The sequence below is a fragment of the Mercenaria mercenaria genome, chromosome 14 (genome assembly GCF_021730395.1).
Source record: "Mercenaria mercenaria strain notata chromosome 14, MADL_Memer_1, whole genome shotgun sequence".
Classification (NCBI taxonomy): Eukaryota; Metazoa; Mollusca; class Bivalvia; order Venerida; family Veneridae; genus Mercenaria; species Mercenaria mercenaria.
In genome coordinates, this window is record NC_069374.1 from 43,787,297 (window position 1) to 43,809,683 (window position 22,387).

Consider the following 22,387-nt stretch of genomic DNA (forward strand, 5'->3'; position numbering starts at 1 on the left):
CCTGTTTTTGCATGGGTGGTCACACATTGCCACTTAGTGCAAGACTAATCGAAATCCACAAATACAGGAAAATTGTTTGTTTAATCCATTTTTTTCTTTTGTCTGAAAATCTATGGAAATATTTTGACCCCATTCTTCAATCAATTCTTCGAATAGTCGAGCGCGCTGTCATCAGACAGCTCTTGTTAGAGTTATGGCCCCTGAAATAGGCAAAAATGCACATTTTCACCTTGTGACACGCCTAGCTCAAAAAGTATTTCATATAAAGTGAGTGTTTATCATGATATGATATTGTGCACCTCCTATTTTTAGCTCGACTCTATGAAGTATAAGGAGAGCTAGCCTAATGTGTTTAAAAGATATCTGGGATTCTGATCGTAATAATTTTATAAGTACATAATGAGTCTCATGTTAAACATTTTCTTCATTCATTTTTGTTAACAACTACTTATCCAAACTTCATTTGGTCATTGACAGAATGATTCCCAGTTACCCTAGTTGGTTCAAGGTTAGAATGGGTTGACTAGGTCAAAGATCAAGGTCACAGGGACCTGAATATTGAAAATTATTTCCACTCAATATCTGGACAAGTGTTTTACCTATGTCATTGAAACTTCATACGTATGTTGGTCTTGATGTGAACATGACCCCTTTTGATTTTGGGGTCACTGGATCAAGATAAAGGTCACAGGGATCTATACATTGAGAATGGTATTTTTTTTACTTTGCTTTTCTTACACCATATTTTCCCCTTTTTCCTTTAAAAGGGTTTATTAATTTTGGTGGTTATTTATTGTATGTCTTTATTAGACCTTGAAACTTTATACGTATGTTGGTCTCGATGTGTACATGACCTCTATTGATTTCGGGGTCAAAGGTCATGGTCGCAGGGACGTGAAAATTGAAAATCATTTCCGCTTAATATCTGGACAAGTGTTTCACCTAGGACCTTGAAACTTTATACGTTTGTTCGTCCATTTGATTTCTGGGTCACTGGTTCAAAACTGAAGGTCACAGGGATCTAAACATTGAAACTGGAGTTTTTCTTTAAGATTTTTACACCATTTTTTTCCCATTTTTCTTCAATAGTGTTTATTAGTTCAGGGGTTATTTATTGTGTGCCTTTATTAGAACTTTGACTCATTATCACCTTATTAGGAAAACACGACCAAAATGCCAACAGGCGTTAGCTGCTTGTTTAAAATGAAAAGAAAAGCTTTATGAAATTTTAAGCTTACATCCATTTGGCGGTTGAATAAATGCCTAGACCAAACGTGAACACAGATAATGAATAAGTTGTATCACATTTAAAGGGATTCCTATAGTTTTTAGCTCACCTGTCACATAGTGACAGGGTGAGCTTTTGTGATCGCCCTTCGTCCGTCGTCCGTCGTCCGTCCACAATTTCTTGTCTGCATGATAGAGGTTTCATTTATGATTTTATTTTAACCAAACTTGCACACAACTTGTATCACCATAAGATCTCGGTTCCTTTCTTGAACTGGCCAGATCCCATTATGGGTTCCAGAGTTATGGCCCCTGAAAGGGCCAAAATTAGCTATTTTGACCTTGTCTGCACAATAGCAACTTTATTTATGATTTGATTTTTACCAAACTTGCATACAACTTGTATCACCATAAGGTCTCGGTTCCTTTCTTGAACTGGCCAGACTCCATTATGGGTTCCAGAGTTATGGCCCCTGAAAGGGCCAAAATAAGCTATTTTGACCTTGTCTGCACAGTAGCAGCTTTATTTATGATTTGATTTTTACCAAACTGGCACACAACTTGTATCTCCATAAGATCTTGGTTCCTTTCTTGAACTGGCGAGATTCCATTATGGGTTCCAGAGTTATGGCCCCTGAAAGGGCCAAAATTAGCTATTTTGACCTTGTCTGCACAATAGCAGCTTCATTTATGATTTGATTTTAACCAAACTGGCATACAACTTGTATCACCACAAGATCTTGGTTCCTTTCTTGAACTGGCGAGATTCCATTATGGGTTCCAGAGTTATGGCCCCTGAAAGGGCCAAAATTAGCTATTTTGACCTTGTCTGCACAATAGCAGCTTTATTTCTGATTTGATTTTTACCAAACTGGCACACAACTTGTATCACCATAAGATCTCGGTTCCTTTCTTGAACTGGCCAGATCCCATTATGGGTTCCAGAGTTATGGCCCCTGAAAGGGCCAAAATTAGCTATTTTGACCTTGTCTGCACAATAGCAGCTTCATTTATGATTCGATTTTAACCAAACTTGCACACAACTTGTATCACCACAAGATCTTGGTTCCTTTCTTGAACTGGCCAGATTTCTTCATGGGTTCCAGAGTTATGGCCCCTTAAAGGTCCAAAATTGGCTATTTTTGCTTTTGCAGCCATATAGAGACTTCATTTATGGTTTTATTTGATACAAACTTCCAAAATAACTTCAACAACAATAATTCTTGGATTCCATGACAAATCAGATCCAAGCATAGGTTCAGAGTTATTTTATATCTGATTACCTCCCCTGATTGTAATCAAAATGGATTTATATCGGTAAGTACTTATAGGACTTATTTGAAATTTTATTATTGTTATTAGTTGGACTGAGACAATCAGGGTAGATAACTATGAACTGATTTTATGTCAAATTACCTCCCTTTATTTCAAATTAAAATGGGTATATCTCCGTAACTAATGAAGATACTGATCTGAAATTTCATTTATGTCAACAGATTTATTTGGCAGATCCTTCTTTTCTTCACTTACAATAATTTTTTTTTCTTAATTACTTCCCTTTTACGTTACTATAAATAGCTTATATTTAGTAACTTTTTTATTATTGGCCGTAGGGAAAAACCGAGACCACTTTTCTGTGGTACAACATGGATGGTACCCCCAATTTGTAGGTGTATTTTGACATATCTGTACCTTGTAAGAATTTTTTTTTCTTTTTGGTTAAATTTCTTCCCTTTGTTGTTACTGTCCTTTGGACTTAGATAATTTTTCTGAGGACCTTCTTGTCCTCAAGTGCAATGATAACAGGTGAGCGATATAGGGCCATCATGGCCCTCTTGTTTTAATAATGTGCATCTTTCTGCGCAGCTGACACTTTCTATGGAAAACTGAAGTGAAGTCAACATAAAATTTTGTTGAAACATGTAACAGACAATCTTAAATATGAGGATTCTTGATTGAAATATCATTTTTGATAAGTTTTTTCAGTAATCAAATGTTGATATTGGTTTATGTTGTATTGACAAGTTTCATGCCTGACAGGTATTTTGCTATTTTATGTGGTTGTGTTTTCGCATCGCATTTTAGTACAAAGACAGTGTTGTTCATATAATGTAAGACAATTGAATTAGTACTGATAAGACAATATCACCTCACAGATTATTTAGTATTCAATTATAGAAAGAATTAAGAATTTTTAAAACTTTTTTTTAACTTCTAGCAGATATACATTGTAATCAATTTTGTCAGGTTCAGGCCATTTTCGTCCAAACAGTTGTTGTATTCAAGCGGTCTTAACATAAAATTTAGCCTGGTGACCTATACATTTTACGCTCACAATACAATTATTTATACACAAGAAAAACAGGAATATATTCTATGAAACAGTTTTTTCAAGATTTAAAAAAATATTCTTCACTAAGGGTATTTTTTCATTGAAAAAAATTCACAAAAGTGAATATGATTTTTTTTTTCATTTGTACCCATTCTTGTATGGATATACAATGTAGTATTATCACTATGATATCAAATAAGTATATAATAAAATCTGTAAAAAGAATAAACCTTATTGTGCTGTCTTTTTAGCTCACCTGTCACATAGTGACAAGGTGAGCTTTTGTGATCATCCGTCGTCCGTGCGTTGTGCGTCCGTCCGTGCGTCAACAATTTCTTGTCTGCACGATAGTGGTTTCATTTATGATTTTATTTTAACCAAACTTGCACACAACTTGTATCACCATAAGATCTCGGTTCCTTTCTTGAACTGGCCAGATCCCATTATGGGTTTCAGAGTTATGGCCCCTGAAAGGGCCAAAATTAGCTATTTTGACCTTGTCTGCACAATAGCAGCTTTATTTATGATTTGACTTTACCAAACTGGCACACAACTTGTATCACCATAAGATCTTGGTTCCTTTCTTGAACTGGCCAGATTCTATTATGGGTTCCAGAGTTATGGCCCCTGAAAGGGCCAGAATTAGCATTTTTGACCTTGTCTGCACAATAGCAGCTTCATTTATGATTTTATTTTAACCAAACTTGCACACGGCTAGTATCACCATAAGATCTTGGTTCCTTTCTTGAACTGGCGAGATTCCTTTATGGGTTCTAGAGTTATGGCTCCTGAAAGGGCCAGAATTAGCTATTTTGACCTTGTCTGCACAATAGCAGCTTCATTTATGATTTGAATTTAATCAAACTTGCACAAAACTTGTGTCACCATAAGATCTGAGTTCCTTTCTTGAACCAGCTAGATCCCTTAATGGGTTCCAGAGTTATGGCCCCTGAAAGGGCCAAAATTAGCTATTTTGACCTTGTCTGCACAATAGCAGCTTCATTTATGATTTGATTTTAACCAAACTTGCACACAACTTGTATCACCACAAGGTCTTGGTTCCTTTCTTGAACTGGCCAAATTCCATCATGGGTTCCAGAGTTATGGCCCCTTAAAGGTCCAAAATTTGCATGTTTAGGCTTTTGCAGCCATATAGAGACTTCATTTATGGTTTTATTTGATACAAACTTCCAAAATATCTTCAACAACAATAAATCTTAGATTCCATGACAAATCAGATCCAATCGTAGGTTCCAGAGTTATTTTATATCTGATTACCTCCCCTGATTGTAATCAAAATGGATTTATATCAGTAAGTACTTATAGGACTTATTTGAAATTTCATAATTGTCATTAGCTGGACTGAGACAATCAGGGTAGATAACTATGGACTGATTTTATGTCAAATTACCTCCCTTTATTTCAAATTAAAATGGGTATATCTCCGTAACTAATGAAGATACTGATCTGAAATTTCATTTATGTCAACAGATTTATTTGGCAGAGCCTTCTTTTGTTCACTTACAATATTTTTTTTTAATTACTTCCCTTTGACGTTACTATAAATAGCTTATTTTTAGGAACTTTTTTATTATTGGCCGTAGGGAAAAACCGAGACCACTTTTCTGTGGTACAACATGGATGGTACCTCCAATTTTTAGGTGCATTTTGACATATCTATACCTTGTAAGAATTGTTTTTTTCTTTTTGGTTAAATTTCTTCCCATTGTTGTTCCTGTCCTTTGGACTTAAATATTTTTACTGAGGACATTCTTGTCCTCAAGTGCAATGATAACAGGTGAGCGATACAGGGCCATCATGGCCCTCTTGTATGTATATTTTGGTTGGTATTTATAAAAATGCAGAAAATTATGAAAAAGTTGAAAAATCGCTGGCAGTTTCAGCAACAGTGGGTATGTTCAAAACAATTTCTCACAAAAACAAGCCTGGTGAGCCATTGTTTTTGTGACCGCTCAATGTCCGTCGTCAGTCGTGCGATATGCGTCATGCGTCGTCAGTCGTGCGTCTGTCAACATTTTCTAAAAAAAAAAAATTCCTGAAAACCACTGGCAGAATTACAGAAGTCGTTTACTACAAAACCATTTGCCCCTCATCGATGTGGGTTCGAAACCTCATTTGGGGCGTAGAATTCGTCATGTGAGGAAGCCATCCAGCTGGCTTACGGAAGGTCAGTGGTGCTACCCAGGTGCCCGCTCGTGATGAAATTGTGCATGGAGGGGCACCTGGGGTCTTCCTCCACCATTAAAGCTGGAAAGTCGCCATATGACCTAAAATTGTCGGTGCGACGTTAAACCCAACAAAATAAATAAATAAATAAATGTAAAACTCTGGTTGCCATGGCAACTGAAAGGAAAAACTAAAAAAATCCTCTTGTCCAAAACCGCAAGGTGTAGAGCCTTGATATTTAGCATGTGACATCATCTTATGGTCCTCTATCAAGATTGTTCAAATTATGCACCTGGGATGAAAAGAGGCTCTGCCCCGGGGGTCACAAGTTTTACATAGACTTGTATAGTAAAAAACTTCAAAATCTTCTTGTCGAAAACCACATGACCTAGGCCTTTAATATTTCGTATCTAGCAGTGACTTTTGGTCCTCTACCAAATTGTTCAAATTATGCCCCTGGGGTGAAAAGAGGCCCCCGCCCCAGGGGTCACAAGTTTTACATAGACTTGTATAGTAAAAAACTTTAAAAATCTTCTTGTCTAAAACATGACCTAGGCCTTTGATATTTTGTTTGTAACATTGCCTTGTGGACCTCTATCAAAATTATTCAAATTATGGGTGAAAAGAGGCTGTACCCCGGGGTGGGGGGGGTCTCATGTTTTACATAGACTTATATAGGAAAAAAAAATTAAAATCTTCTTGTCTGAAACTGCAAGGCCTAGGCTTTTAATATTAAGTATGTTGCTTCCTAGTGATTCTCTACCAAATTTGTTCAGATTATGGGTGAAAAGAGGCTCTGCCCAGGGGGTACCAAGTTTAACAAAGACTTACATGGGAAAAAATTAAAGATCTTCTTGTCAGAAAGTTCAAGGCCTGGGCATTTGATATTTGGTGTGAAACATTGCCTGTTGGATCTATATTTTTTTTCAAATTATGCCCCTGGGGTGAAAAGAGGCCCCGCCCCGGGGTCACTTGTTATAATTATGAGTTACATAACAAAAAATACTTCAAAAATTATCAGGTCATATTTCCTAGACTGTTCAGTTATAACTGCCTAATGACCCAAGCGATTAGGGATCACTTGACTATGACCTTGACCTACTGACCTACTTTCTTGTTTTTAGCTCACCTGGGCACAAAGTGCTCAAGGTGAGCTTTTGTGATCGCCCTGTGTCCGTCGTCCGTCTGTCCGTTGTCGTCAACAATTCGACTGTTAACACTCTAGAGGTCACAATTCTGGCCCAATCTTAATGAAACTTATTCAGAATGTTACCCTCAATAAAATCTTGGACGAGTTCGATATTAGTCATCTGGGGTCAAAAACTAGGTCACCAGGTCAAATCAAAGGAAAAAGCTTTTAAACACTGTTGAGGCCACATTTATGACCGTATCTTAATGAAACTTTGTCAGCATGTTAATCTTGATGATATTTAGGTCAAGTTTAAATCTGGGTCTGATGGAGTCAAAAACTAGGTCACTATATGTCAAATCATAGGAAAAGCTTGTTAACATTTATGACTGTATCTTCTAGAAACTCTTGATGATCTTTAGGTCAAGTTGGAATATGGGTCTTATGGGTTCAAAAACTAGGTCACTGGGTCATATCAAAGGAAAAGCTTGTTAACACTCTAGAGGTCACAATTTTTGCCTAATCTTAATGAAACTTGGTCAGAATGTTACCTTAAATAAAATCTTGGACGAGTTCAATATTGGGTCATCTGGGATCAAAAACTAGGTCACCGGGTCAAATCAAAGGAAAAGCTTGTTAACACTAGAGGCCACATTTATGACTGTATCTTCATGAAACTTGGTCAAAATTTTGATCTTGATGATCTCAAGGTCCAGTTTGAATCTAGGTCATGTAGGGTCAAAAACTAGGTCACCAGGTCAGATCAAAGAAAAAACTAGTAAACACTTTGGAGGCCACATTTATGACCATATCTTAATGAAATTTGGTCAGAATGTTAATCTTGATGATTCCAAGGTCAGGTGAGCGATACAAGGCCTTCATGGCCCTCTTGTTTAAGATACAGCCTTTAAATTTGGATGACATGTACACTTTTGCACACCAATCTTAACACTGTCTTTCAGTGACTATGAATGTGACCTACTAACCTACTTTCTAATGTTTTAGTATCAGTTTGTCATTTGAAACATGTGGCTCATATTACTCAGGTGAGCGATTCAGGGTCATCATGACCCGCTTGTTTTTTCATTGTTTTCAGCACAAATTTCCTTACATATATGTGAATTTGAAAAAAAATCTATGAAAGGAAAAAAAAACTATAAGAATTCTCTTTAAGCCTCATGGTCGATTTTCAACTTGGTCAGAATGTTACCCTCAATAAAACCATGGATAAGTTCGATATTGGGTCATCTGGGGTCAAAAACTAGGTCACCAGGTCAAATCAAATGAAAAGCTAGTTAACACTGTAGAGGCCGCATTTATGGCCATATCTAAATGAAAATTGGTCAGAATGTTAATCTTGATGATCTGTAGGTCACGTTCAAATCTGGGTCAGATGGGATAAAAAACTAGGTCAAAACAAAGGAAAAGCGTGTTAACACTCTAGAGGCCACATTATGACTATCTTCATGAAACTTGGTCAGAATGTTTATCTTGATTATCTTTAGGTCAAGTTAAAATCTGGGTCATGTGGGTTCAAAAACTAGGCCACAGGGTCATATCAAAAGAAAAGCTTGTTAACACTCTAGAGGCCACATTTATGTCTGTATCTTCGTGAAACTTAGTCAGAATGTTAATCTTGATGATCTTTAGGTAAAGTTGGAATGTGGGTCATGTGGGGTCAGAAACTAGGTCACCGGGTCAAATCAAAGGAAAAGCTAATTAACACTTTAGAGGCCACATTTATGACCATATCTCAATGAAACTTTGTCAGAATGTTAATATTGATGATCTTTAAGTCAATAGGTCAGGTGAGTGATACGACCCTCTTGTTTATAACAGAAGACTGTGAAAACTGAAATAATACAGTTTGCCCATCTCATATGTACAATGTATTGTTATTATAATAACAATTTCAAAACAGAAAATGTACTTCCTTGTAGGCAGAAAAATAAAAACGACCACAAACAAAATTAACCGTCGCTGGACAGTCCATTTATATACTAATTGCTCTCCACAGAAAAGTATTTTACTAATTCATCTTACAAATGACATAAAAATGCCAAGCTTTATCTTTACAATACAGCTTCTGTTTTCAATTTTACGTATGTGTCACGTAAGCACCCTAAGTATCCTACTGTCTATATATAGTCAAGGAGGCTCCATTATCTTATAAGAGCATTAAAATATGATTATGTCAAATATAAATCTCTCCCAAGACTGATCTTGAGGGAGATTTATTTTTGATAATTATGATCATATTTTATTGCTCTCTGACATACATATATTATAGTAGCCCACCCCCATAAGGGAGAGCGTTGGTCTACGGATCGCAGTGTCGCGAGTTCGATCCCCGGACGGGGCGTATGTTCTCCTTGACGATTTGATGAAAGACATTGTTTCGTCCTCCACCTCCGATAATTCATGTGGGGAAGTTGGCAGTTACTTGCGGCGAACAGGTTTGTACTGGTACAGAATCCAGGAACACTGTTTAGGTTAACTGCCCGCCGTTACATGACTGAAATACTGTTGAAAAACGGCGTGAAACCCAAAACAAACAAACAAGACTGATCTTTACATTGCCCTATGATCTGTTATTTAGCTTAGCCTTGTGGACTTACGAGGAAGTTTTAATAATTCAGATAAAATTAGTAAGATTGTCAAACTAAATAGTTATTAGTCGTTCAAGTTTTTTATAGTTTAAGAATTGTAAAAGTTAATATCATGCAACAGGTAAGCAATATGCAAGATGCAAATCTGACAAAATGCAAGTGTTTTACCCTTACCCTGCTAAATTTCTAAAATGGACTGGTCTTTCATTCATTTAATTCGAAGGGGTGTTCACTGAAAATTTATTGACTGAATAGCAAGGCAAAATCACTTGCCACCAGCATGATAAAGGTTAAAATAATGCAAACTAATCCATAAACTGTTTTAAGTATTTTGGGAATAAAAATGCAGTGTCTCATTTACAATTTTGCGTCTTGAAGGGAACTTTCAGAGTAAGCCAGGGGCAGACACATAATTTGGTGTTTAGGTGGGGGCGCCAAATGTTTGTAGTTGAGCAGCTAGTGGGGGGAGGGGGAAGCTCCCGCGGACAATGGCTCCATCTGATCGTTCTGAGGTACTTTATTTCGTACTGAAAAATGATAGGTTTTGTGACAAAATCCCAAATAGCACGCTATAGTCCATGTTTTATGACTTGTCAGACTTATTCTTGTGAAAGTATCTCGGAATCTCTTAGCCCAGTTTCAGAGGATTGTTTGCGGTAGGGGTAACTAGGCTGTTTAACACAGAAATGATAAAGATTGTTTATAGGAGCTCTAGCAGACTTCGTCGGAATTTCATTGTGTGAGCGTCCCGAGCAAGAAAAATTGCGTATTTTTTTCTTCACCCAACACTAAAAAAGACAAATTACCTATGCGAGCGAGAAAAAACAACAACGCCTATTTAATAATAATTTTACATGTTTATTTTTTACCCAGCATAAAAGACAAATTACCTATGCGAGCGTAGCATAGCCTATAATTTATTTTTTGCAAAAGTCCCATGTCATTAAGTTTGTACCACTAGTCAAGTATTTCAGAGTACTCACTTTTTATGGACTTTTGAGAGAATTTATTTTTCGCCCAAAATGCGTGAGTTAGTCCCTGATCCACTTCCGCTTCTGTCTTTCAAACCCGACTGACCCGTCTGTGAACTATTTTGTTTAGGGTCTAGCGCCGTGTACGTCACATTCAGCATTTAACCTGATCATAGTACATGAATACTGTTCCAGTACTCAGATGCTGGAGTCGAGCCCATTATTTTTGTCATACTGCCTGAGTGTCTCAATCATTTCAGTCAGTTAACACAAGTTCCATTTCTATATCTTGACAAAAACTGAAGTTATTTAACAGAAGCAATATTACACACACAAAATAGTCTGCCAATATTTTGGAAAAATGTGACTTCTGATGGCATTTTTGTTAATGCTCGGATATTAGTATTAAAGTGTTCCTTAGGATCGAACATGAAATTTAAAAGGGGCTGTCGCCTTCTAGGGTTCCTCATTACAGTATAATGGGGTCAAAGGTCAAATAAGTGCATTTACAAATAAACTACATGTTTACCGCTGTGCAGTCGTTTTATTTTCATATACCATCAAAATTGGTTTAAATATTGTGTCTCAACGCCCTTTGATATTTTGTAAAATAAAACTAATGATAACATATATATGATATATATTTATAATATATATAATATTATATAGAATAATATATATCTTGGATAGCAAAGTGTGTTTTACTTGACATGTTTGCTTATCTATCATGTGGATGAACTAGAGAAACATTTTAAGAACTGTCGTGTCCAAGGATTATATCAATGTAATTTCAAGGTCACAGATATGTCAAGTCAGAGCTGAACTTTTAAAAATGACTTCTAAGTTATTAAAGGTAGCAAAATGCTGCGTATATTAATCATATACTCAACAACTTTTCTAACTCCACACCTGTGTTTTCCGTTGTCGCCAAATTTTGACAGATTTGAATGAATGTTTTACACAATGTTAAATGATTTTAAGCTCATAATGTAATGTAATGTCATAATATATTAACATAAACAGATGTAAATTCGTTTAACTGTAAGGGTAACAATAAGGTAACTCTAAAATTAAAAGTCACATAATTAGTAAATTCCAACTTTGATGAAATTCAAATTATTATATTCTGAAAGTTCAACTCTAATTGTAATGGAACATCCGTCAATATTTTCAATATGAATATGTTAATATTTTTATCAGGTTTGTGACGTCATTAATGACACCACATTAATGACAAAATTGTTTAATCCCGCAGATGGCAGTACTTGCCGCATACAGACCAGCACCAAGTTGCATTCATTCTGTGACATTTTTCTAGAAGGGGTGATACCTTATTTGAACTGTCATGGCACAACAAATGTACGTACAAGTGATATCGCTTTTATTTAATTGAACAGGTCATTAAGCAGTTTGTCCAATTTTAATTCAAATCAGTCAAAATTTGGCAGAGATATAAAAAAAGGCAGGTGTGGAATTAGAAAACTTGTTGAGCAAATGATTATAAAATGCATTTCAGGCAGCAATGGAATTTGAATTAAAGCTTTGAACTGACCATATAGAGAATATTTACATATTGTACACCTTTAAGAAATGGGTGCGATAGAGAAAATATGATAGGTTTTGAAGAAGACTACAGCGGAAAATGAATTACATATAAATGTATAAAATTCTCACGTAAATAGTAAAATCACTTTACTGTCAGGTATACAAACAAGTATTTTTAGCTCAATCAGTAGAGTGCAGATCTAAGGATTGTGGGGTCGTGAGTTCACCGGGAGAGGTGAATGTCGATTTAATAATAGACATTGTCAAGAGTAATTTCGTCCTCCACTTCTGAATCATATGGAGAAGTTTGCAGTTACTTGCCGGGAAAAGGCTTCTACTTGTAGAGACTCCAAGCCCCGTGTTCAAAAACATTTTCAGTCTCAGCTGAGTTTGATAAAGAATTTTTATTTGTCATTTATATCTAAAATGAATGTTCTCAACTTAATTTTAAGTTATTAACTATTTTGAAATGTCTATCCGTTAAATGACTGAAATACTGTTGAAAAGATCATATATGATATTATGTGGAATCCAGCCCCTAAAGAAAGGATTTCAAATCTAGTGATTATTCATTATATGATATAAATCTATGTTAATTTGTCCACGCGGTGTTGGTTAAATAGGACCATTTTAGAAGAATAAATGTAATATTGGTCACAACATATGTGTACACAGTACATTACTTGTATAATAATAATCTAAACAGAGCAGATCTGTAGGATCTTCTTCTTCTTCTTGTCGTTCGCGTTCCTCAATGTCTCCATACAATTTCTGGTGGATTGAGGTATCTGTCGGCCAAGTCGCAGCTCGCTCATGGTCATGCCTTTTACATCTCTGAAGTATATGCTCCGCAGTCTGATCTTCTTCACCACATGGACAAGTTGGCGATGATGCCAGTCTGTATTTCTTGTACATGTGAGCATTGAGCTTGTTGTGCCCTGAGCGGAGCCTGGCCATCATCACTTGTTCAGACCGATCAAGGAGATGAAAAGCATCTTCCTCCATCCTTGGTCTCGTTAGTGCCTTGATGATGGTGACTTTCTCCTTGTAACTCACAGGTTCTGTTGGCTGTTCTGACTGAGCTTCTAGCTTAGCCAGTTTGTCTGCCTTTTCATTGCCTGCAAGTCCACAATGGGATGGAATCCACTGAAGTGCTACTTTGCAGGTTCAGCTCAGGCTTTGCATTCTCCTGGCTAGCTGCGGAGCTTTATTGTTGATCAGAGCTCCCATGACAGACAGTGCATCTGTGAGAAAGACGACTGAGGAGCTTTCTTCTGCCGAGTCTTCAACCATTAAGACGGCCTTCATGAGTGCTTAGGGGCCTCCGTGGCCGAGTGGTTAGAGTCGTTGACTTTAAACCATTTGCCCCTCATCGATGTAGGTTCGAAACCTCATTTGGGGCGTAGAATTCTTCACGTGAGGAAGCCATCCAGCTGGCTTACGGAAGGTCGATGGTTCTACCCAGGTGCCCGCTCGTGATGAAATTGTGCACGGAGGGGCACCTGGGGTCTTCCTCCACCATTAAAGCTGGAAAGTCGCCATATGACCTAAAATTGTGTCGGTGCGACGTTAAACCCAACAAAATAAAATAAATAAATATTCATGAGTGCTTCAGTCTCTGCCTTGTAATTGCTGCAGTGTTTTCCTGCGACTGCATGTAGTGTTTCTCTCTTGCCGGATGGGTATTGAATGAAAACTCCTGCTCCTCCATCTTTGACGGCGCATGTGGCTGATCCATCTGTATAGACATGAGTCCATGAATCCGGGGGATAGTCTTCATTGATCATAGTAAGTGTGAGGCTCTTTCGAATGCCTTCATCCTCTTGCTTCCCGCGGTCAAGACGAGGAACAGCAAGTCTCACAGTCACTGAGGACAGATCATTCGCTAGTGGGTTTATAATGTCTTCACTACCTAGGGGAAGCGTTGGTATGTTCAGCTCATTTTTGAACTCTCGGTTGAGTTTCTTTGCCTCATGTACGAAGCTGCCTCGTTTCAGCCGATTCTTTGTGTAGCCATCTAGCTTGACTTTCATGGGATGGTCTTGAAAAGACCTTAACTTCTCTGTTTGAAGCAGAACCTTTGCATCCCTGATATACTGTCTTGAGTATTTGCTTACTTGCTCCCCACGTTGTTCCAGCAAGTTTGCGCATCATGGCAAGCTTCCTACGGGCCTTCCCTTCTGCTTGACTAATGGGGGACTTCCAGGTTAGCCGTTTGTTAAAGGTCACTCCGAGGTATTTTGCATCGTCTGCTTCAATCAGCAAAGTATTTCCCATCTTGATTTTTCCCACCCTCTGCTTTGACGACAGGGAGAATAGTGTGGTGGACGATTTCTCTGTATTGATCGATACACACCAATCTTCAGCCAAAGCTGAAAGCTTGTTGATGGCTTTTTGCATCCTGCATGCGGCTGTAGTGGCATGCTCCAGTTTTTATTTATCCTCAAGTCCTTCAGGACGCTGTGAATTACAGCAGTAACAAGGATTTGAGCCCATTTTTTGACGTATGAAAAAATATGCTTAAAATTACGATTTTCAAAAGATTTTGCCGTTGTTCGCAGTAATATAAAGCATAAACTGATGAAAGTAATTTTATTTTGTAGATAATAGAGACTTCGTCATTGACGTTTAAAAGACCAAATCGTGTCTCACATGTATCCTTTCGGTGCAGAATACGGCAGCATCTAAGCACCAAAATGTGTTTCAATTTTGTGATGAGGCGTAGTTTCGACGTCTGCCATCGGCATCCTGAAAATCGGCCGGCAATGCAATAAAAAAAGATATGTACTTTTATTTGAACATACATACCAGCAATATATTTACATAGTTTGATTCCTCAAGTCCCAATGGACGCTGTGAATTTATATTAGTAACAAAAATTCGAGCACATTTTAGGACACCTAAAAATTGCTTAAAATCAAGATTATCAATACATTTCATTGTTCGTCGTCGGCACATTTGGCATAAATTGCTGTAAATAAATACACTTCATATATTATGAAAGTCTCGACGATGACATTAGATGACTAAATAATGGTTCTTCACTGTAATATAAAGCATAAACTAATTTTATTTGGTATATAACAGAGACTTCATCCATGACCTTAAGAGACCACATCGTGCCCTATGTGCATCGTTTCGGCACAGAATACAGCAGCATCTAAGCACCAAAATATGTTTCAATTTTGTGATGAGGCGTTCTTTCGAAGTATGCCGTCGGCATACTGAGAATCGGTCGGCAATGCAATATGTACTTTTATTTGGACATGCATACCAGCAATATATTCACATAGTTTGATTTATCCTCATGTCCTCATGGACGCTGTGAATTACAGCAGTAACAAGGATTCGAGCCGATATTCGGACACCTAAAAATTGCTTAAAATCAAGATTTTTTTAATACATTTTACTGTTCTTCGTCAGCACATTTTGCATAAATTGCTGTAACTAAGTTCACTTCATATTTTATGAAAGTCTCAACTATGATCTTTGCTCAAAGTTGCTCAAATATTGGCTTAAGGGCATCGTTTCGGCACAGAATACTGTTGTAACTGAGCATCAAAACGTGTTTCGATTTCGTGATGAGGTCTTCTTTGGACGTATGCCGTCGGCTTCCTGAAACACCGTCGGCAATGAAATATATACTATCGTTTGGACATACATAGCAGTTATATATCCACATGTATTTATTTATCCTCTAGTTCACCTTGGTGCTGTGCTTTACAGCAGTAAAGGATTCGAGCCCATTTCCGGACACTTGAAAAATGCTTAACATTACGATTTACAACACATTTCATTGTTCTTCGTCGGCACATATTCCATAAACTGCTTAAACTAAATTCATATTATATCTCATAAAGGCCTGAACATTGACATTAGATGATTAAATAATGGTTTGAGGGGATCGTTTTGGCGCCAAATACAGCAGTAACTGACCACCAAAACATGTTCCAGATTACAGATGAGGTCTTCTTTAGACGTATGCCGTAGTCATTCTTCAAATCTGCCGGCAATGTTGTATATACTATCATTTGAACATATGCGCAAGCAATATATCCACATGGTTTTATTTATCCTCAAGTCCTTCAGGACGCTGTGAATTACAGCAGTAACAAGGATTGGAGCCCATTTTTGGACGGTTTAAAAATTGCTTAAAACTACGATTTTCAACAGATTTTACCGTTCTTCGCAGTAATATAAAGCATAAACTGCTTAAACTAATTTTATTTTGTATATAACATAGACTTCATCAATGACCTTTGGAGACCAAATTGTATCTCATGCATATTGTTTCGGAGCAGAATACAGCAGCATCTAAGCACCAAAATATGTTTCTATTTTGTGATGGGGCCTTTTTTTCGACGTATGCCGTGGGCATCCTGAAAATTCGTCGGCAATGCAAGATGTACTTTTATTTGGACATGCATGCCAACAGTATATTCACATAGTTTGATCTATCCTTAGATCCTCATGGACGCTGTGAATTACAGCAGTAACAAGGATTCGAGCCCATTTTCGGGCACCAAAAAATGGCTTAAAATCAAGATTTTTGACAAATTTCATTGTTATTCATCGACACATTTTCATATATTCCTGCAACTAAATTCACTTCATATATTTTGAAAGCATCAAAACATGTTTCGATTTCGTGATGAGGTCTTCTTTGGACGTATGCGTCGGCATCTGAAACACTCGCAAAATATATACTACGTTTTGACATACATACAGTTATATACCATGATCATGTATTATTTACCCTAGTTCCCTGTGCTGTGATTTACAGCAGTAATAAGTTCGATCCCATTTCCGACACTTAAAAATGCTAAATTAACGATTTCAACGCATTTCATTGTCTTCGTCGGCACATATTCATAAACTGCTAAAACTAAAATCATATTATATCTCATAAAAGCCTCAACAATGCCATTAGATAATTAAATAATGGTTTACATTGCCGTCATGCCGTCGCCTTCCTGATACACCGTCGGCAATGAAATATATACTATCGTTTGAACATACATAGCAGTAATATATCCACATGTATTTATTTATTCTCTAGTCCACCTTGTGCTGTGATTTACAGCAGTAATAAGGATTCGAGCCCATTTTTGGACACCTGAAAAATGCTTGAAATTACGATTTTCAACACGTTACACTGTTCGACGTCGGCACATTATGTATAAATTGCTGAAACGAAAACCATCTTATATCTCATAAAGGCCCTAATGATGACTTAAGATGACCAAATGTTGTCTTAAGGGCATTGTTTCGGAGCAGAAAACAGCAGTAATTGACCACAAAAGAACCAAAGCATGTTCCAATTTCGTGATGTGGTATTCTTTGGACCTATGTCGTCGGTATAATTAATATCCATCGGCAATGAAATATACACTTTTATCTGGACATACATACCAGCAATATATCCACCTTGATTGATTCATCCTCAAGTCCTCTTGGACGCTGAGAATAACAGCAGTAACAAGGAATCGAGCCCATTTCCGAACACCTATAAAATGCTTTAAATCAAGATTTTCCGGACATTGCACCATTCTTTGTCGAAACAATATGCACAAAGTGCTGAATCTGATTTCATTTCGTATCTTATAAAGACCCCAACAATGACATAAGATGACCAAACATTGGCTTAAGGGCATCGTTTTGGTGCAGAATAAAGCATTAACTGAGTATGAAAACATGTTCTAATTTCGCGATGAGGCCTTCTTTGGAATATCCGTCGGCTGTGTTAAATGTACTATTACTTTTACATACATACCAGCCGTATATCAACATGTTTGATTTCATCCCAAAATCCCACTGGACGCTGTGAATTACAGCAGTAATAAACATTTGAGCCCATTTCGGACATTAAAAAATATGATGCCATTGGTATCCTGAACATCCGCCGGCAATGTAATATGTAGTACTTTTTAACAAACATACCAACAATATATCGATATCGTGAAATGCATCATAAAGCCTGCATAAAAGTTGTGAATAACAGCAGCAAGATGGCTTGAAGCCCGTTTCCTGAGACATAAAAAGACAAAACATTATAATAAGAACAGCTTTTAAATTTTTTCGATGGCCAATAATGCATAAATTGACAAAATTGATTTCAAATTGTACTTTGCACAACTTCCAACCGCTGTTGTTACTGCTATAACTTCCAATAGTAGCATCAGTAATATTGTTGTTGTTGCTAAAACTGCCAGCAGTAACAGCAGTAATACTGCTGCTACTACTAAAACTTCCAGCAGTAGTAGCAATAATACTGCTGTTACTGCTATAACGTTCCGGCAGTAACAGCAGTATTACTGCTATTACTGCTACAACGTTATAGCAGTAATAAAAGTAACACTGCTGTTACTGCTGTTACTGTTCTACTGCTAACTTCCCGCTGGTCTATTAAGGTCCTTAGTGTGTATTTAGGTCATCAGTAAAACATACGGACAAGTTGATAATAAGGGTCCGACGTTATATTAGACTTCCCACTAGTTAATGTAGAAGCCTATGACATCATTTGGAAGAACAGTGCACAAAATTGGTCACCATATATCAAAATTAAATGAACATAACCAATAATGCTTTTTGTATGTTAGAATAGCAACAAATTGCAGTTCGACTGATAAATAGTTCGCGAAAAAAATATTAAAATTGCATGCATGAATTAAGAGAGAACAAGGAAATTCTTTAATGTATGGGCGAAGCCTACATATTCCTTTTTTAGCTCGACTTTTAGAAGAATAAGTAGAGCTTTTCTACTCACCACGGCGTCGGCGTCACACCTTGGTTAAGTTTTTCGTACCAGTCCACATTTTGACAAAGTCTTTTGAGATAGAGCTTTGAAACTTTCAACACTTGTTTACCAATACCATGGCTAGTTATAGGCAATAGCACATAACTCCATCAAAGATTTTGGCTGAATTATGGCCCCTTTTGACTTAGAAATCATGGTTAAGTTTTTCGTACCAGTTAATATTTTAACAAAGTCTTTTAAGATAAAGCTTTGAAACTTTCAACACTTATTTACCATCACCATGGCCAGTTATAGGCAAAAGTACATAACTCCATCAAGGATTTTGGCTGAATTATGCCCCTTCGACTAGAATCTTGTTAAGTTTTTTGTACCATTATATTTGACAAAGTCTTAATAAACTTGAAACTTCAACACTTGTTACTCGCAATGCCTTATAGCAAGAGTACATAATCCATCAAGGATTTGCTGAATTAGCTTTCGACTTAGAATCTGGTTAAGTTTTTCGTACCAGTTTGTATTTTGACAAGTCTTTGAGATAGACTTTGAAACTTTCAACACTTGTTACCAATACCATGGCTTATAGCATAGCACATATCATCAAAGATTTTGGCTGAATTATGGCCCTTTGACTTAGAAATCATGGTAATTTTGTACAGTAATATTTAACAAAGTCTTTTAAGATAAAGCTTTGAAACTTTCAACACTTATTTACCATCACCATGGCCAGTTATAGGCAAAAGTACATAACTCCATCAAGGATTTTGGCTGAATTATGGCCCCTTTCGACTTAGAAATCTTGGTTAAGTTTTTGTACCATCAATTGACAAAGTCTTTTAGATAAGCTTTGAAACTTTCAACACTTGTTTACCACGCAATGGCCATTATAGGCAAGAGTACAAACTCCATCAAGGATTTGGCTGAATTATGCTTTCGAACTTAGAATCTTGGTTAAGTTTTCGTACCAGTTGTATTTGACAAAGTCTTTTGAGATAAAGCTTTGAAACTTTCAACACTTGTTGCATCACCATGTCATTATAGGCAAGAGCTCATAACACCATCAAGGATTTTGGCTGAGATATGGCCCTTTTTGACTTAGAAATCTTGGTTAAGTTTTTCGTACCAGTTTATATTTTGACAAAGTCTTTTGAGATAAAGCTTTGAAACATTTAACACCTGTTTACCATCACCATATCCAATTATAGGCAAGAGTACATAACTCCATCTTGGATTTTGACTGAATTATGGCCCTTTTTGACTTAGAAATATTGGTTAACTTTTCCGTACCAGTTCATATTTTTGTAAAGTGTTTGACATATGGCTTTGAAACTTTTATCACTTGTTTAGTACAATAGTCTCTACCTGTGGGAAAGAGTACATAACTCTGTCAGCTATTTTGGCTGAATTATGGCCCTTTTTGGACTTTGAAATTGGTTCTGTTTTCATACAAGTCCACGTTTTGGCAAAACTATTTGACATATGGCTTTTAAACTTTGAACACTTGTTTATCATTATGATTTCCATCTGTAGGCAAGAGTACATAACTATTTTGACTGAATTATGGCCCTTTTTGGACTTTGAAATTGGTTCATACATTGCCATTTAGTGCAAGACTTATCGAAATTAAAGAAATACAGGAACATTGTTAGTCTAATCTATTTATTTCTTTTGTCTGAATATCTGTGGAAATATTTTGACCCCATTCTTCAATCAGTTCTTCGAATAGTCGAGCGTGCTGTCATCAGACAGCTCTTGTTTGTCAGGGACTTAAAATTTATTTCTTTGAATCATCACTGATTATTTGCTGCCCTTTTTATCAGTTTGCATATTTAAATGTATAACCCTGCAAACATGTGAAATAGTTATTAGTATTATATTCGAAACAAAAACAAAAACGTAGGCTGTCGTATGTTTTAACTAATGATCTTAATTCACACTAAGGGCCTTAATATATATTGATAAGATGACATGCGCTCGAGAAAAGATGTTGGTCGCTCTAGATAAGATGTCGTGCACACAAGATAAGATGTTGATCGCTCGAGATAAGATGTTGTGCGCACGAGATAAAATGTTTATCGCTCGAGATAAGATGTTGTGCGCTCGAGATAAGATGTTAATCACTAGAGATAAGATGCCGTGCGCACGAGATAAGATGTCGATCGCTCGAGATAAAATGTCGTTAATATATATTGATAAGATGATAAGATGCGCTCGAGAAAAGATGTTGATCGCTCGAGATAAATGTCGTGTGCACAAGATAAGATGTTGATCGCTCGAGATGCAGAAAATGTTTCAATACAGATGCGGAAAAATATATTATAAGAATCTTTCACTGGTCGCGAGTAAGGCCAGCACGAGGGTAACTGTTTAGGCGGAAACGTTTACTACATGTAATACACGCATAAGGTCTTGAATCTAGGTCTTATATAACAAAGTTTTCCATAAAACTTTTGTCCACATATTTTACAGGTGTAGTTTTGAATGCTCTATTTAAATATATATTTGCTGGGTAAATCTGTTGTTTAAGTGTTTGTTACAAAATTTACCTAACAGTTTCAAACCTTCATAAAATGACAATGCGTGATGTCTAAGGTCGCACACATCTTGCATTTGCAACATTTGGCAACTATTCTGCCATGAACAGGTAAATACTGTAAGATATTTGCGCTTTATACAATGGAATACCTTTTTTATCATCTCTTGTTTCGCAAATGATTGAAAATGTTTACTCTCTACACATATCTTGTTTTCAATATATACAGTACGCTTTCATCTTGCTATTGAAAATGAAATCTCCATAGTTAATATTTAGTAACACGGTAAGTGAGAATCAGTAACATTCTGTTTTAGTTTTCGATGAGTCATTGCAACGCTCGTGTGAGGTTTGCATCAAAATGAAATGTGTACATTTAAATATGCTAAACGAGTGAATATGATAAACTTTTGTAGATACAATAGGGTTATTACAACAGTAGCTCATCTGGGACGCAGCAATCGGCTCGAGTGGATTTTGCTAGATCGGATCTCACGAGGCGCGCAAGCGCCCAGTGTGATCCGACCTTGCAAAATCCACGAGAGCCGAATACAAAGTCCCAGATCTAGCTACTGTTATAATGACCCTTTTATTGTATACCTTTACCATTTTGTTTCTTGTTTTGTTCTTGAACGAAATCTTCAATGTTTATCGATATTTAATGGAACTTAATGAAGTTTTTATGTGCGTTATTTATAGAGATGTGTCGGGTCATGCATATTTATGAAAGTAGTCCGGCAGCATACAATACGGAAGGTACAATACGGAATTTAAAAAGTACAATACGGAATTTTTGTCTGCCTGTTTATTTAAATGTGAAATACAAGCCGATTTTTTACAGAATTTGTATAGGTATATAATAAAAATGTAGACCCAGCAAAGCATTATAAGGGACCACATTTAACTAATTGTTCATTGCTCATCAATGTGAGATCAATATATCTGGCAAAATTGTATTTTCGGTATCAGTTTAAGCAGATAATATAGAGTAGATTTTTCGCTATGCAGTCTTAACAAGTCAAACAGTTCTTGCAAAGTGCATTATGAGATCTGTCTTTCCCGTAAAACATAATCTTCACAAGGCGCATAACTCAGTACAC